This window comes from Panthera onca, chromosome C2, assembly GCF_046562875.1.
Source record: "Panthera onca isolate mPanOnc1 chromosome C2, mPanOnc1 haplotype 2, whole genome shotgun sequence".
In the NCBI taxonomy this organism is placed as follows: Eukaryota; Metazoa; Chordata; class Mammalia; order Carnivora; family Felidae; genus Panthera; species Panthera onca.
This window is the reverse complement of record NC_138347.1, coordinates 91744840-91761971: the sequence shown is the minus strand read 5'-3', so window position 1 is coordinate 91761971 and position 17132 is coordinate 91744840. Positions and strand designations below refer to the sequence as shown.

At 34.5% G+C, this 17132-nt stretch overlaps 1 protein-coding gene across 8 annotated transcripts in view; it reads left to right on the top strand.

The window, feature by feature from the left end:
• The window catches only part of NAALADL2 (N-acetylated alpha-linked acidic dipeptidase like 2), a 1341335-nt gene that overhangs the window by 304082 nt on the left and 1020121 nt on the right, over positions 1 to 17132 (top strand). For all 8 annotated transcript variants that reach the window (XM_078432146.1, XM_078432147.1, XM_078432148.1 and 5 more), the window contains one exon: positions 13081 to 13189. The gene's annotated coding sequence lies outside the window, so the exon portion shown is untranslated. The remainder of the gene's footprint in view (positions 1 to 13080; positions 13190 to 17132) is intronic.

The following is a 17132-nucleotide window of genomic DNA, read 5'->3' as shown; positions in this document are numbered from 1 at the left end:
ACCTATAACATGTTTTGTTCATGTAAGGAGCACATATTGTGTTAATTTCATCTTTCTAGTCACACACATTGTAAGCACTTTTCCAGTTGTACCTCCCATAGTTGAAAGTGTTGTCTCTACATTTTCTCATTTAACTACCAGTAAAAATGTGTCTTGGGAGATGAGGCCTCTGGCTTCATAAAACTATAATTCATCAGACTTTAGCGTTTTGAGATTAGTACTAAAAATAATAACAAAACACCATAGTTTTCTGCTTAAAGTGTTTGTTTTAATTAGAAACCTTGCCCTTTTATTTATTTAGTATTCTTTCACCTTCATTATTATTGAGAGTTTTCAGTGGGTCATCATGAATATACTTACATTTGCATATTAATACAGGAAAATTCTAAGTGTAAAGACATAATTAAATTTCAAGGATCATTTTGTACCCAAGATAACATTTATAAGCCAATTTGGAATTTCTCCTATGAGATACCTGAATCTAAAAGGTTAACTAGTGAGAATTTACTACATGTTTCAAACTAAATCTAAATATTATTGCAAAATCGCCTTCTTTTTAAAGCAATCATCCAGATTTCAAGAGAATGATTCTTTGTAGAGTTGACTCCTGTGATATGATATGTTTAGGAGAAAATTATGTTAAAACACATGTTGTCAGAAATATTTCAGAAATGCTCTCATTGAAACCATGGTGATTTTGGTCAGTGGGCAGAGAACCTCAGGAATATGTAATATATGTAATGACTCAGTGAAGATGATTGTTTTAAAAGCAGCACAATAGGGATGACTAGTGGTTTCTTTCTTTTTTTTTTTTTTAACTATATTTCTGTTTCCCTACAAATGTATTTGGGATCCCTTTCAGTAAAAGAAAAGTTTGGAAGTTGTATTGCCTCATGGATCATCTACCCTCTATCCTCAAACATCTTCCTTTCTGGCCCTTTGCCTTCGGCCTACTCTCTTCAATCAACTACAGTCTGGCCTCTCCCTTCACTACCACATTGAAACTACTCCCGCTAAGTCACCAATGACTTTCTAATTGCTAAACCCAAAGGAAGCTTTCCAAGTCTCAGTACTGTGCCAAAGCTATGTCGGAAATTGTGGTAAAAGGAAAAAGGTGTGCCCTGTATACACTTATTAAGATATCCTCCCATATTTTGAACCAAACAGAAAAAGTTAGTAAAAGCTCTACAATCAGAAAACATGATTATTTATAAAGCCCCATGCTGTCCAATTTATTGGCCCACCATTGTCAACCCCAAAACCTGCCTGTGGGAAAACAAAGGCTTTGCAGGTTCAGGAACTGCAGGCTGTCATGATGCACAGTAATGCTGTGTAATAAAACATACGAACAGCAACCTTGTCTTTATTTAAATTTTGATCTTTTGTTCATCATGGATTCTTTTAATTTTTATTTTTAAAGTAATGCATTTACATATTTTGATTACTGATTGATGCCCCTTAAAGTGTTTTTGCCCAAGTGGATGCTTCACTCACCCCTAATTCCAGCCCCGCTCGCAGTACTTGGTCTCTGTGCACTGGGTACTATTTTTTTCTGTATCTTAAATCTGTCCCCTCTGAGTTTCTGTCACACTGTTGTCTTCTGATTCTTTTGAGTTCTGCAGTACTAAGAGATTAGGAAAACAACTATTTAATGCATATATCACAAGCTCCCTAGTGACAGGGAGTCACCAGTATTCCTTCTCAGTATCTTTCCTGGGATGCTCTTCTATTTTTTGAGCCCCTCAGTATTTGTTGCTCTCAGTAGCTCATGCTCAATGCTTTAAGCGTGCTGTTGTTTATACTCTTCCTGGCTGCATCTGCTCATTTCCAGTGCTATTGCTTTTATCCACGCCTTCATTATTTCATGGCTGGAGAATTGCACTAGGCTGCTAACAAATTTCTCTCATTTTCATGCTGGCTCCTTTCTGATCCAAATGCAGGCGGAATGATTTTTTCCTAAAGTGAATACATAATTCATTTATTTGTTAACCAAATATTTATTTAGTTTTTTTTTTTTTTTTTTTTTTCCCTGCACCAGGGACTGTTTCAGATTCTAGGGGTAAATCAGTAAATGAAGGAAAGGCCATACTTTCCTGAAACTTCTATGTTAATTTTATTTGAATATTGCTTTGGGCTTATTCTAGAGTTGTACTGAATTCTTATCTAAATATGTTTGCATGATGGGTTGGGTGGGTGGGAAAGGGATTTCCCCCTTTTCTCATATTTTGACTATAGAAATTTTTGAATATTTATTATCTTCCAGTCAGTTGTACATAAAGTGGTGGAAGACTAATTTAGCTTTCTAAAAATTGTTTTTCATTAAGGGGTTGGAAATTATGACCCACTGACTTGTTAGTACTTTGAATTTTCTTCTAGACTCAGAAATACAAGATAATGTAATCACCTTTTTTCTTTACTCTTTATTTCTGAGTCAATAGATTTTATACATATTGCTAATTGTATCCCAAGTCTTAGAGCATATGTGTTGCCATAGCCTCTAAGCAAATTGTAATCCAGTATAGTGACATGTTTTACTTAGCTCACACTGTGTGTGTGTGTTTGCTTTAATTTAATTCAGTTATTTTTTAAATTAATAGACTTTATTTTTTATAGTGCAGTACTGCAGTTTTAGATTCACAGCAAAATTGAGCAGAGAGTACAGAGGATTCCCATGTATCTTTTCCTCATGGATGTACAGCCTCCCCACTATCAACATCATACCCAGAGTGGTACATTTATAACAACTGATGAACCTCTAATGATGTCTGATGCACATCTTTTCATAATTCTTATTTCCACTTGTATATCTTTTTAGTGAGATATCCAGATCTTTTAACTGGATATCTAAGTCCATTTTTTAACTGGACTACCCATTTTCTTATTATTGAGTTTCAAGGGTTCTTTCTATATTTTGGATAACAGGTTTTTTTTGAAAATATTTCTCTCAGTCTGTGGCTATCTTCCAATTCTCTTGATAGTGGCTTTCACATAGTATATTTTAAATTTTAATGAAGTCCCACTTATCAATTCCTTATCATGGATCATGCCCGTAGTGTTGTATCTAGAAAGTCATTGCCAGATCCAAGGTCATCTGGATTTTGTTTTATGTTATATTCTAGGAGGTTTATAGTTTTGCATTTTATATTTAGGTCTATGATCCATTTTGAACTAATTTTTATGAAGGTTGTAATTTCTGTATCTAGATTGATTTTTTTTTTTTTTTGCATATGACTGTCTAGTTATTCCAATACCATTTGCTGAAAAGACTGTCATTCCTTGACTGAATTGCCTCTTTCTTTGTCAAAGGTCAGTTAACTATATTTGTGTGGATCTATTTGTGATAGATAGATAGATAGATCTGTTGTGACCTCTCCATTTTGTTTCATTGATCTATTTGTCTATTTCTTCACCAATACCATGCTGTCTTGATTACTATGGTTTTATTTTAAGTCTTGAAGTCGGGTGGCATCAGTCCTCTGACTTTGGTCTTCTTCAATATTATGTTGGCTATTTGGGATCATTTGTCTCTCTTTATGAACTTTAGAATCATTTTGTTAATATCCACGAAATAATTTGCTAGGATTTTGATTGGGATTGCACTGCATCTATAGATCAAGTGGGAAAGGACTGACACATGGACAGTATTAAGTCTTCCTATCCGTGAATATGGAATATCTACTTAGTTCTTTGATTTCTTTCATCAGAGTATTATAGTTTTATGTATATGGATCTTGTATGTGTGTTTTTGATTTATACTTAAGTACATTTTGGGGTGCTAATGTAAATGGTATTTTTTTAGCTTCAAATTCCACTTATTCATTGTGACTATGTTGGAAAACAATTGGCTTTTGTATATTCTCTTGTGTATCAACTTTGCTATAATTGTTCCAGGAATTTTTTGTTGATTATTTCGCCTTTTCTCCATAAGGCAACCATATCATCTATGAACAAAGACAGATTCGTGTCTTCCTTTTTCATCTGTATATATATTATTTCCTTTTCCTGTCTTATTGCATTAGCTAGGACTTCCCATATGATGTTGAAAAGGATTAGGAGAGGGGACATACTTCATTTGTTCTTGATCATAGAGGGGAAACATCTAGATTCTCATCATTAAGTATGATGTCATCTGCAGGATTTTTATATGTTTTTTTATCAAGTTGAAAAAGTTCCTCCCTGTTCCTAGTTTGCTGAGAGGTTTATTATGAATAGGTGTTGGATTTTACCAAATATTTTTTTCTCCATCTATTATGTATGTATGTATATATGTATGTATGTATATGTATACATACATACATATATATGTATATTTTTTTCCCTCTAGACTGTTGATATAATGAATTGCATTAATTGATTTTTGAATGTTGAAAGCAGCCTTGAATATTTGGGATAAATCCCACTTGCTCAGAGTGTGTGATTTTATACACAGTGTGTTTTTTAAAAAATGTGTGACATTCAAAAATTGAGACCTACCCTAACTTCATTTTGGGATTCTTTGACAAAGAAGAATGCCCATCCTTGAACTTATCATCCCACGTGGCAACAGTCTGCTAGTCTTGCTACTTCTAATTTTACCAGTGTTTGCAACTCTTCATTGCTTTATGTCCAGTAGCTTCACTTATTTCCATTGCCAGCCTAAATGGACTCAAGCATCCTCATTCCTCAGAGCCAATGAGCATGCTCCAAGTGCTTATGTTACTTCACTATGTGTTACCTAAACCTCTTCACATTGTTGAGTCTCTTCATTCCTTTGCACTTGTAACCCTATTATACTCTTGCCACTTCTTTTACATGAATCCTGTTCTTACCACCTTTTAAAAGTTGAAGTTCCTTAAAATCCCACCATTGGTCTTTTCTTTTTCTCTACACATTCAGTATGGACAGTTATCCCCTCATGTTGGTTTTTCACATCCTAGAGTCCCTGCTATTCTCCCTTGTGCATACTACTGACTTACATTCATATTAAGATATTTGTTGGGTATATAAAGTATCCCAAGAAACCGTAGAAAACATCAAAGGAATAATGACTTGAGACAGGCCTTTAAAGGGAATGGTGAGTCACAGATTTGAAATGATGGTGATAGTTGGAAGAAATGGGAAAAAAAGATATACGTCATGATACATATTGACAGTCTGGAAATGTGTTCAGTTTATTGTCACTAGTCTAGTTGTAATCTTAATTACAGGGAAACAGATGAAGTTCTAAAGGTTCCTACCTATTTAACAATGAAAGAGTGTCCTCAAATCAAACACAATCTTAAAGACCAGTCTGGAAAGAAAATAATATTTAGATCTTTCCTTGTTATAGGGTTTGTTTGTTTGTTTGTTTATATAGCAGTTACATCCATACAGTGGAATATAACTTGTCAATAAAAAGGAACGTGGTAGTGATACAAACTATGATGTGATGAACCTCAAAAATATAAGTAAAAGAAACCAGAAACAAAGATCACATATTATATGACTATAACATTATATATCCAAAAATGACCAAACAGTGGTTTTCTGGGGCTAGGATTGGGAGTGAGGATTGGCTATAAATGGCATAAGGAAGCTTTTGGAGATAAATAAGTTTTCTAAAATTGGATTATAGTGATGGTTGCATTATTATATAAATTTACTAAAAAAAACCATTGAATTAGACACAATGGATATATTGTATAAATTATATCTCAGTAAAGCTATTAAAAATAGCAATAGGTAGTCTTTTTCTATGCACTTATAAAGCAGAATGGGACTAAGCAAGGTGCCCCAGCACACATAGTTGATAAATATTAGGGCTAGCATATGAACCTAGATAGTCTCTGTTCAGAGAACTCAAAAGCATTTTTCATTAATTGCTTCCTTCTTAATCCTTAATATAACCATATGAGATGATATAATTAATATAATGTTCCTCTTTTACAGATAAGAAAATAAGCCTAAAGATTAAATAACTTGCCCAAGGTCATAGAGCTCATGGTTTAGTTGGAACTGAAACTTAATATCATTTTGAGTTAATTGACCAAGCAGCAGTTATCCCTGATGCATCAGATAGTTTATATTTATAAATAACTGGCAGAGGTGGTAGCATTGTAAGTGTGAAATCCAGAAAGCCAAAGCGACCTTACCTTTTAGTAATAACTTGTTGGGCTGCCTGGCTGGGATCTAGGACTTGATATACAGTACAAAGCCTAAGGCTAAATGTCTGTGAATGGACACATGGTCTGAGAGGGAAGGGTCAGTCTTTTTTTTTTTTTTTAACATGGGTGGGAATAATCTCTTATTTCTTTAATTATTCTTACATAGGAACTGACTGATTTCTAGTAGCATTTTGGTACGTATGTCATGTACCAAGAATCTGCAGCTTGTCACTCCAAATATTCTTTTGGAAATTTTCTAGACTAATTTCCTAAAATTTATACTGGTCACTATACAAACTAGCAGAAGTTAATAATAATGATATCTTGTGGTTACTGAGTGATTACTATCTAACAGATCGGTGTTTTACTGCTATTAACTCATTAATAATTACAAAAACCCTAAGAACAAGTTACTACTGTTGTAATTTCTCTTCACTTTTCAGATGAGGGAACTGAGGCATAGTAAGACTAAGTTATTTGTTCAAGGATACTCAGCTAGTAAGTTGCAAAGCCAGGCTTTGAGCCCAGGCAGTCTGGCTTGGGTCTCAGTAATTAATAACTACAATAAGGCTGCATCTCAAGGCTGTAAATCCTGGGAGAGTCAATCTCTGGTGGGGGTGGGGAGAGGTGTTCACTTATTCATTCATTTAGTATTTGTTGGTTGTCAACTGTTATGCAGTATACTAGGACATTGCTAGTAATTAAATATGGTTTTAACTGCAAATTTTATGAATAAACATGCTATCTTTTAACATAGCATTTCCTTGAATTTAATATTTTGAATAGACTATTTAAGAGAAGTTTTTACCTTTTATTTTTTTATCCCATCATCTTTATCTTGTTTTGAAAAACATACAAACAATATGAATTTCATATGGTGTAATAGTAGTAAGAATGATCACCAGAGCATTTTCATCTTGTCACTATGTTTTTTAATGTGTGTGAATTCATGACAGATATGTAAAACAAGAGTTAAAAAAAAAAGTTCATTTAGTACATCCCACTAATCATTCCCTATGAATAATTCTCTATGGTATTTTGGCAAAGACAGGCTCTTGTCTAATTTTAAATGACTCAATTGAGGAAGCTTCAGCTGGAGGTTGATTCTAGAGGCTAATGGACTTGGTATGAAAGGTTTCTAACATTGAGCCTAATTTTCCATTCCTTAAAATTTTAGAGCATTACTTCTAATTACTTTCAGTAACCTACTCAGCCTCTGCTGCCTCCTTGGTTCACACTATTTGTGACTCACTTGCTGTCCTTCTAGATAGGTATTATGTCTCCCCACTGTGAATTATTTCCAAGTGAAGCATATCAGTTATCTTTACATGGGCTTTTAGTCCCTATATTGAAGGATGATTATATGTGCTTTCTCTTTGATTTGGGGCTGTGTTATGCATAAATGTACCAAACTGCATATTAATCTTTGATTTAAATTTGTGAATTTCAAATCTCTGAATCAGAATTCTAATAGATAGTCTAAACAATGCCCATTTACTAAATTCGTAGGTGTGAAATCCAGGTCCATATTACCCAGTTTTTTAATACACAGAAGATCTGAATGCTTTTCCTATTTTCCATAGATACATGTCCAAATAAAAACTCTTAAATGGATATTAAATAAATGTTTATGTAGATTTTAGGCATATGAAGTCTAATGCCACTTTTCAAAAGAGAAATAATGATCATGTAGAAACAATGATTTTTTATGACTAAGAAGTGTGAATTTTCTAGAAGCTGTCAGTCGTTTATTCTTATTTTTTATTTAAAAAATTTTTTTTAAATGTTTATTTATTTCTGAGACAGAGAGAGACAGCATGAGTGAGGGAGGGGCAGAGAGAGAGGGAGACACAGAATTCAAAGCAGGTCCAGGCTCTGAGCTGTCAGCACAGAGCCTGATGTGGGGCTCGAACTCACAAACCGTAAGATCATGACCTGAGCCGAAGTCCGTCTCTCAACCAACTGAGCCACCCAGGTGCCCCAGTAGTTTAGTCTTATTGATTGACATATTTCTTTCCACCTTTATGTAGAGACTCTTCATAGGTCAAATAATTTTACTGTTTGTTTCTTGGTACAGCTACCAGGCTTTCCGCATTAAATATAATACATTGAGGTACATTTCTTCCCAGAAGAAATAGCTTCATCTTGCTCGTCTCTTATCAATACCTTGCTATTATTTTTTTGTGGATTATAACCCTTTCACATCCTAGCCATAGCTGCTAGTCTAGTCTGTGTTTCAGATGGAAACAATCAAGAAGGAGGATTTATTGTAAAGTTTAAACATACATTATTTTGTGAAAATTGTATATATTACATAACATAATTATATATTGTTTTTCCAGGGGGAAATGCTACCTTCCACAATGCTTGGTGGTGGTTTTTCCTTATTTCTACCCACACACTATCATGGAAAGTGCTGTCTGGTCACATCTGAGACTCAGAGCTGGGATACACATGTTGGAACGAATCCTTGATTAGCAGGGTCCCATACTGAGCTGCAGTCTGCTTGCCTGTGTCCCTGCTGAGAATTCTTGTGTAAAGGTTTGTCTTGACAGGCAGTCCTATAAAAACTGGATCTTATCTGCTATATTGCTTTGATATTTCAATCTAAATTGGATAGATTTTACACTTTGACACTTGGTATATTGTCTTTCCTTCGGATATATAGCTCGTAGCTATATTAACATTTACTGAAAGTGCTAAAGCAATTCCCACATCAAAGTAATCCTGCTCCATAGTGTTCTTTCAGAGTAAACCCAAGGTGCCATGTTTCAGGACAGGTGAAACATAATTTCTATCCTTTAATTACTTAAAAATCTCTGTACACACTACTAGTAGTTGAAGAAACTGGATCTGCTATAACCAGGCCAAGTCGTTATGGCCAGGTGGTAATAAATGATTCTCTCTTTATCTGATTTGTAGTTCCCAAAGTTGAGTGTGATTAGAATCAGTTGGAAGTCTGCTAAAAACATGGATTACTGTCTCCATCTTCAGAGTTTCAAATCTGTAGTCTGTATGCGGCCCAAGATTTTGCATTTCTGACAAGTGCCCAGGTGATGCTGGTGCTTCCAGTCCAGGGATCACACTTTAAGAACTGGATTATAGAGTGTTTTCTAACCACAGTGCTTAAGGCTGTGAATGGGCCAGATCCCTTCTGGGGCCCATGCTGGAGAACCAAAGAACTAATACACTGATTGGCAAGCTTATTCTGAATTGGAGCAGATGGTAAATATTATAGGGTTGTGGACTTGTGGGTTAGACAGTCTCTGTTGCAACAACTCTGCTGTTATAGTAGGAAAGCAGCCATAGACAATACAGAAACAATGGATGTGTTTTCTGTGCAGTAAAATTTTATTTATAAGAACAGACAATGGGCTGAATTTGGCCTGTGGACTGTAGTTTGCCAATCCCTGATCTGATTCATCTATGAGTTACTTGTACATTTCCTGGCTCACAAATTATCTGTATCCTGTACAGTAGCCAGCAACTGTGTGTCCAACTTTGAGCTGAGAGCTTTGGGGGAATATATATAAGAAGCATACTGTTCTTCAAAAGATTAGATCACTATAGTATAGTCTTCAAAAATTTAAATCCCTAGGCTGGAAGAGATTTCATGATATGAGTGAATCTTGGAGAATGAGTAGAAACTAGGCAAAAGAGAGCAAAATAAATGTCTTAGAAAGGAAGGCCAACAAGAGAAAATGCATGGAGAGAACACTGTATTCTTCCAAAGGGCAGCAAGGAGATTTGTGATATGGAAAGGATTGAAAATATTAAGAGCCACAGATGCCATTTAACTAGCATTTATTAAATGTTATTAAATGCATAACTAACATTATGCGTTTATTATGCATACTCTCTGTATTGGCACAGTGATAGGTCTCTGGAGCATAGCTAACCAAGGCATAGCCCTTGCCTTCAAGAATCTCAGGTGTATCAAGATAGTACAGAATTCCAAAGCCATATACAGGTATCACGAATGAGATATTTTAAAATTCTTAGCTCATAGTGGGCTTTTCAAAGGGCATTAAACTGAAAATGAAATTTATATTGTTGGCAACAGGCAATTTTTGTTAGTTCTTGATCAGTAGAGTGGCTTGAAGAAAACTTTAGGAAAAGTCATCCTCCATAAGCTAGTAAAATGGTAACCTTATAAAAGAACGATCGTTAGTAATAAACTCACAGAAAATTTGCTAAGTTGTATAATAGTTGTATTGGGTTGTTGTTTTGCTTGGTTTTGGTTTTTTGTTTTGTTTTTTTTTTTTTGTTTTTTTTTGTTTTTTTTTTTAAATTTTTTTTAACGTTTATTTATTTTTGAGACAGAGAGAGACAGAGCATGAACGGGGGAGGGTCAGAGAGAGAGGGAGACACAGAATTGGAAGCAGGCTCCAGGCTCTGAGCCATCAGCCCAGAGCCCGACGCGGGGCTCGAACTCACTGACCCGTGAGATCGTGACCTGAGCTGAAGTCGGAGGCTTAACCGACTGAGCCACCCAGGCGCCCCTTTTGTTTTGTTTTTATATACTTATGAAGATCCAAAATTAGTATGTTATGTTTGTATCAAGACATTATAAGAACTCAGGACAAATTCTAAGGAGTGGAACCATTTTGTCTTTGTGATACAGGTATATACCATTTAATAGTCTGTATAAAGAAAAAATCTCCATTGACAAGTAGAGCTTTTTATTTCTGAGATTTTATTCCTAAAACATTGGATATAGGGTCTCAGTGGAGTCTATTATCAAATTAAACATCTAGTGGAGCTGATGGTATGTGTTGGTGTGAGTGTTTGAATAAGATGATCTCTAAGCTTCCTTCTAATTTCAGTGTTCTGACTTTAGATGATATTTGAAAGATCCACAAGGAAAAAATTCAGGCAAGTTTCCCTAAGAACCTGAGAAAACACATCTTGAATAATGCATTTCAAACCATGAAACTAGATTTTATTTCACTTAGTAAATAAAATCCTGAATTTGTGGTTTAAAAAAACAAGGGTTGATCAAAGGCATTATTTTAGACAAGATGAAATATGACTTTTCAGCATCTAAACTATTTTACACAGTTTGATTTTTAATCAAATGCAGAGATACAGATGAAGCATGCCATTTTTAGCTAGTTAGATACCAAGAGAAAGGTGATGGGTAAATTCTCAGGCCTGTGACTTGTAGCTGGACAACTTAGGTCTCCATGAGCATGCCAATATCATTTTTATAATGGCTCCTTCATTTTCAGTGTTGAAGGAGAGCAGAAACCTACATTTGTACTAAGACAGTAATCAATTTCTTGCCCAAGCTTGGATAGAATATTGAGGTATTTTTAAATAAAAATTGAGAATTTAGTGGTTATCTTCAATCCTCCCCATTTCACATCACAGTTATTCCCCACAAATGAGATATTCTAAAATGTCCTGTCTCTATGTGTGTTTGTGTGTGTGTGGATATGAATCTATACTGATGATATAATGTCACTAATCTTGAGCCAAGAACTTTATTTGAAAATAAGCGGGTCCACAAAGCTTCTCATTGCTGTATTGACCAAGTTAGGTTACTGTTATCAAGAAGCTTGAAATTGGTGAGAAAAGAAAAAGAAGGGTTGGATGAGACTTCAAAATTGGATAAATCTGCAGGAACTACCTGAGTCAATTTTTCCTGAAAGCAGAAGAAATTTAAGAGAAAAATCCGGAAATTTTATTTCACTCTGTATTTTGGTAGTTGAGTACTTTATGACACATTATTTACTATTACTTAAAGTTTAAGGGAAATATATGATTTTGAAATGTGGGAGAAAAAATTAGGAAAGCAAAGAGAAAGTAAACACAAGGAGTCACAAGCTTGTGCAATACTGCAAGTTGACTTTGATTGAAGAAAATGAATAATTTATTTGTGGGGAATTTTAAAAGGAGGATAAAACACTGTACAGTTTTCAGATATTGCAAAGCTAAGGTCAAAATATAAAAATAGGAGAAGTAAAAATAAGTAGCTCTATAATTATGGCATTATTTTGTTAATGTCTTTTTAATTTATTTTTGAAAGAGAGAGAGAGAGAGACAGCGTGAGCGGGGAAGGGACAGAGAGGGGGAGACACAGAATCTGAAGCAGGCTCCAGACTCTGAGCTGTCAGCACAGAGCCTGACGGGGGCTTGAATTTGTGAACTATGAAATCATGACCAGAGCCAAAGCCTGCATGCTTAACTGACTGAGCTACGCAGGCACCCCAAAATTATGGCCTTATTAATATCACAGCCCATAAATATGAAATGTAGATAACTAATTTTAGTATTAGGGGATCTAAAATAATAACGAAAGTCTGTCAATCTCCTGAAATGCTTTATATCCATTATTGAGCATCTAGTATGTGTTAGGCAATGTGTTAGGCACATTGCATACAATGTCTCTACTCCTCGCAATAGATCTTCAAATTAACTATTTTCACCCTAATTTTAAAGTGAAGAAATTAATAAAGAGTTACAGAAATTACCCATAGTTACACAGGTATTTACTGGAAGAGCCAGGCTTTTGGTCTTAGCTATGCTCTTTCTACTACACTTTTTTTTCCTTTGTTTAACCCTTTCTCCCCAAACAGATAATATCACCTGGTGTCCAGTTATTTGTTTTCCACTTTATCTTTTATTAGGTTTCTTAGTACATGGCACGAGGTAAGTGTGCCAGTTAGGCTAGCAAAATTAAGGCACATAAAACATAAAAATGAGAGCAAGAGAGAAAAGTATTTGTCTGATTGTATATACATTTGTCCTTGAAATGTTGTTCTTTAAAAAAAATGTGTATTTATACATTTTTGCAAAAAGAGTGAATAATTTCAGGCTGCTTACAGTAAAAAGAACTGATAAAGTAACTTTAAAAAGGATTAACTAAAGAATGAAATTCAGGAGCCAACTGATAAATTATCTAATACAGCTCCCAATTTAAACTGATCACCTCTGTTTTTTGATTTATGAACAGGAAATGAGCTTTGACTGTTAGGCACCTGGATGAAGAGCCCTGGGTTCAGCTTGTCAGAGTCCTGTAGCCTACAAAGACCCTCTGCTTGCACTAGGATCATTCGATTGAAGTAAGACCTAATTACTTTAATTAGAATGTAAGACTTTTACTCTTGAGTCAACTTTTAATAAGGTGACTTGGCATACCTCTATTATGTGCCAAGAACTGCTTATTTGGGGGGAAAGAATGAGAGCATTATTCTGTGGCAAATTCTTATGCATTCCAATTCCTATTCATCTTTTATTTCATGGACTTGAATACATTTCTTTAGATAGCATTATCTAAGTATTTTAATTCCAGCGATCTATGGGTGGCTCAGTATGTTAAGTGTCCAACTTCAGCTCAGGTCATGATCTTGCACTCCATGAGTCTGAGCCCCGTGTCGGGCTCTTACTGACAGCTCAGAGTGTGAAACCTGCTTCAGATTCTGTGTCTCCCTCTCTGCCCCTCCCTCATTTACAATTTATCTCTCTCTCTCTCAAAAAAAAAAAAACATTAAAAAATTGTTTTAAATATTTTAATTCTGTTGTGGCTGTTGATATTGGTATAATTTTCTTACATTTGTAGTATCAAATCATTTTTATACAACTGTAAATTTTATTATAAGTAGTCAAATTAGTCTCTTCTTAAAGTTTTATTTATTTTTCTTTTTTTTAGTTTAGGTTGGCCCACTGATTTTATTGAAAAATGACAACAATACAGTTTGTGCCATGATTCAGCATGACTTTGCATTGCTTATTTATTTCAAGTTTGTACAGGTTAACTTTTTGGAACGTCTGTCTGTATACAGTCACATATAGACTATAAACTTCAATTTAGGCACTAGAGGGTTTTTTTTATTTTTAAAAAATATTTATTTTTTGAGAGTGAGAGAGCGCGAGTTGGGGAAGGGCAGAGAGAAAGGGAGACCATCTGAAGCAGGCTCCACACTGTCAGTTCAGAGACAATGTGGGGCTTGAACTCACAAATCAGGAAGTCAGGACACCATGACCTGACTTGAAATCAAGAGTTGGATGCTTAACATACTGAGCCACTTAGGTGTCCTTAGACATTAGAATTTTAATATATGTCTAAAGAGAGTGTATTGTTCTTGAAACATTCTGACTTTGAAAGGATGATGCCAGTGTTTTGACTGAAATATGTTTTTCTGTAAGGCACTAGCAGCAGTTAATGTTCAAATGCTGGTTTAGGCTTACTACGCATGAAACTTTACAAGGCATCCATGATACAAAGACCCAAAAGGCAGCACAGAACCAAGAGCTAGGAAATCTGAGCAGAGCCAGCATGTCTACCAACATACTTTAGGAATGTGGACAAATCATTTCACCTTCTGAGTATTCCCTTAGTTCTGAATTTGAAGGGGTCAGAATAAATCAGAGAAAAGTGACAAATTTACGTGCCTTGAGTTCCAGCATGTAATACAAATGGATGAAGTATCTGGGTGTGAGACAGTAGAGAATGTCAAGACTGTTGGAAGGAGGCTGTGGTCTCATAAAGCCATTCAGATTCAAACACTTTAAAGCTGGAGAAAGAAGTAAATTGTGTGGTGTGGGGGAGGGGGAAGCAAGAGGAGGATTAAATTTAGCCATTGGATTGAATCAATTCTAGGTCATTTCCATTTCAATACATGGTTGTAAAATTTTGTTACTATGTAAAGCAGTTATGGTTTGCCTAGCATCTGTTGAGCTCTGTATGTGTTCCTTTTTAAGTAATTGAAGATAAACAAGTAAAATAAAATTTTTAGTTTGAATTTCCCCTTTAATTGTACATTAGAATTAGGAACAAAAGTGATTTGACCATAAAATACTTAAATGAAACATCAGTTTATTATTCTGAGGGTTTATTATTATTATTGTTATTAATTGACCTGAAATGAGAATTTTGAATCTAGTACTATAATCTGAGAATAAAATCTAGCCTGTGAGTTACTGGTTAGCAACTTCTCTCTTAATGGGTATAACTTATTAAAAAAATCATGTGAATATCTAAAGGAGAGTCATAGAACCTTTTGGAGACTAGTTTTGTGATTCTTTTTTTTTTAGTTTTTTGATTCTTTAAGTAGTGTTTAGAAGTTGTATTTTCTTTTGATTCATGTTTTAATATTTTAAAATGCTATTTTATATAACAAAATTAAAGTTGTAGTTTAATTATATTTTCTAATATAATATTCTAGCTCCCTCAGTTTTTGCTCTTTTTGCATTTTCCTTTTTATAGCAATGGCATTTATTTATTTCTTTTTACCACCTTTACTGTACATTTCATCAGATGCTAATGGCAATTAGGCAGCGAGCCTAGTGGAAGATGGGAAGTGGGCCAAGTCAATATACTCTGGGGGTCTTATCTATTCTCTTTGGCTTAATTTAAATCAGAATTTATGTCTATAAGAAAATTGAACCCATGACTGTAGGGAGCCACATGTGTTATCTCAGTGACAAAGGGAGAATTAGAAGAAACTAGAATTTTTTATGCCCTTGATTGGGCCCTTCTAATAGCTGCTTCTTTCTATATTATTTATATAGCTTTTTATTCAGGATCATATGCATTTATAGTCCCATTCAGGTTACTTCAGGTATGATTAGTTTTGAGAATGGGTGCATTGTGTGAGGTATAAGCATACCTCAGATAATTTTTCGAAGCGTTGGTACACACTATTACTTTCTAAGATACATATCCCGAAATAATGTTTTAAAATTTTTTGCATTAGATGTTATAGTCCAGCCATGTTGTGATGACTTTAAATATTCACTGTTCATTTCTTTGATAGCCAAGTCAAACCTGAAGTACTTAGATGTCAATACCCAAACTGATTAGAACTGGTTAGATCTGTTCCTTGACTGACCTACATCTGACATTAACAAAAAATACAAGGTCTTTTTTTTCCCCCAAAACATTCACAGTGTTCTCTGAACTCTACACATATTGTAGAAAATAAGAATAAACATACAACTGGAAATATTAGCAGATATAGTTTAAGGAAAGCTAAATAGGGAGGCTTTCTAATGATGCTATCTCACATCCTATTAATCTTGTTTATTATAGAGGCATTTAAAATTCACCAGTGTGATTAAGTATTTTCTTTATTCTCTTCAATGAATACAGTCATATATGTTTATGAATAAATTCATGAATGTTTATCTTCAGTGTTTTAGTTATGCATTGAGTATATGGACAAAATAGATGTTTAGACCATAAACTCACTTATTCCTTTATTATCTTTCTAGGCTTAGAGAATTAATGACAAGAATGTCTAATCTATTGCTTAGATCATTGATTCCCAACATAAACACAAAGTAATGCAGAATCTAGATTGAGGTAGTTAATTGCTACTCTTGTTGTATGTATACCTTATCAGTAATTCTGAAGCTGAGAACCCTCAGATTTTAATTCCTTTCATGTGACAAAAGATGCTCTGATATGCACTTAACATAAGTTCACCTTTAGCATTTGGCATTTGTTGTGTGCAAGGCTTTCAAATGGAGTGTTTACTTAAAATTAAAGTGCCGTTGTTTTTAATAACCCGCAAAAAAATGGATCTAAAGTATTTTTTTTAAAGACATGACAGTGGATTTAAGAGTACAGTAGCTCCTGTGTGAATATTGCAGTTGTTTGAAAAATTTTGTAAAACATTCTTATTATCAAAATCTAATTTAAGGTTTAATGATGCAGTAAAGTTCAGATGTTCACAAAGAAACCAGAATAATAACAGTAAAAATTTAGCCATAGCTTAGTACAATCTAACCAAAATTTTCTGGTCAATTAGATTTGATTGTGTTAAAGAGTGACAAACTGCAAAAGTAATTAGAAATCATGCATTCATGAGTGGCTGGATGCTGCAGCCTGTTAAAGGCATTTTATGCTCCTTGAAGTTTGCCCCCCCTACCTGGGTGTCTATAAACCAAAGTACATGCAATTATCACACTCTTGATTTTTCTTGAGAAGGTTCTCACTAAACTGCTTAATAAATGTGATTTGTTCCAGAATTTAATCTCTATTTTACTTTTCTAAAGAGGCAG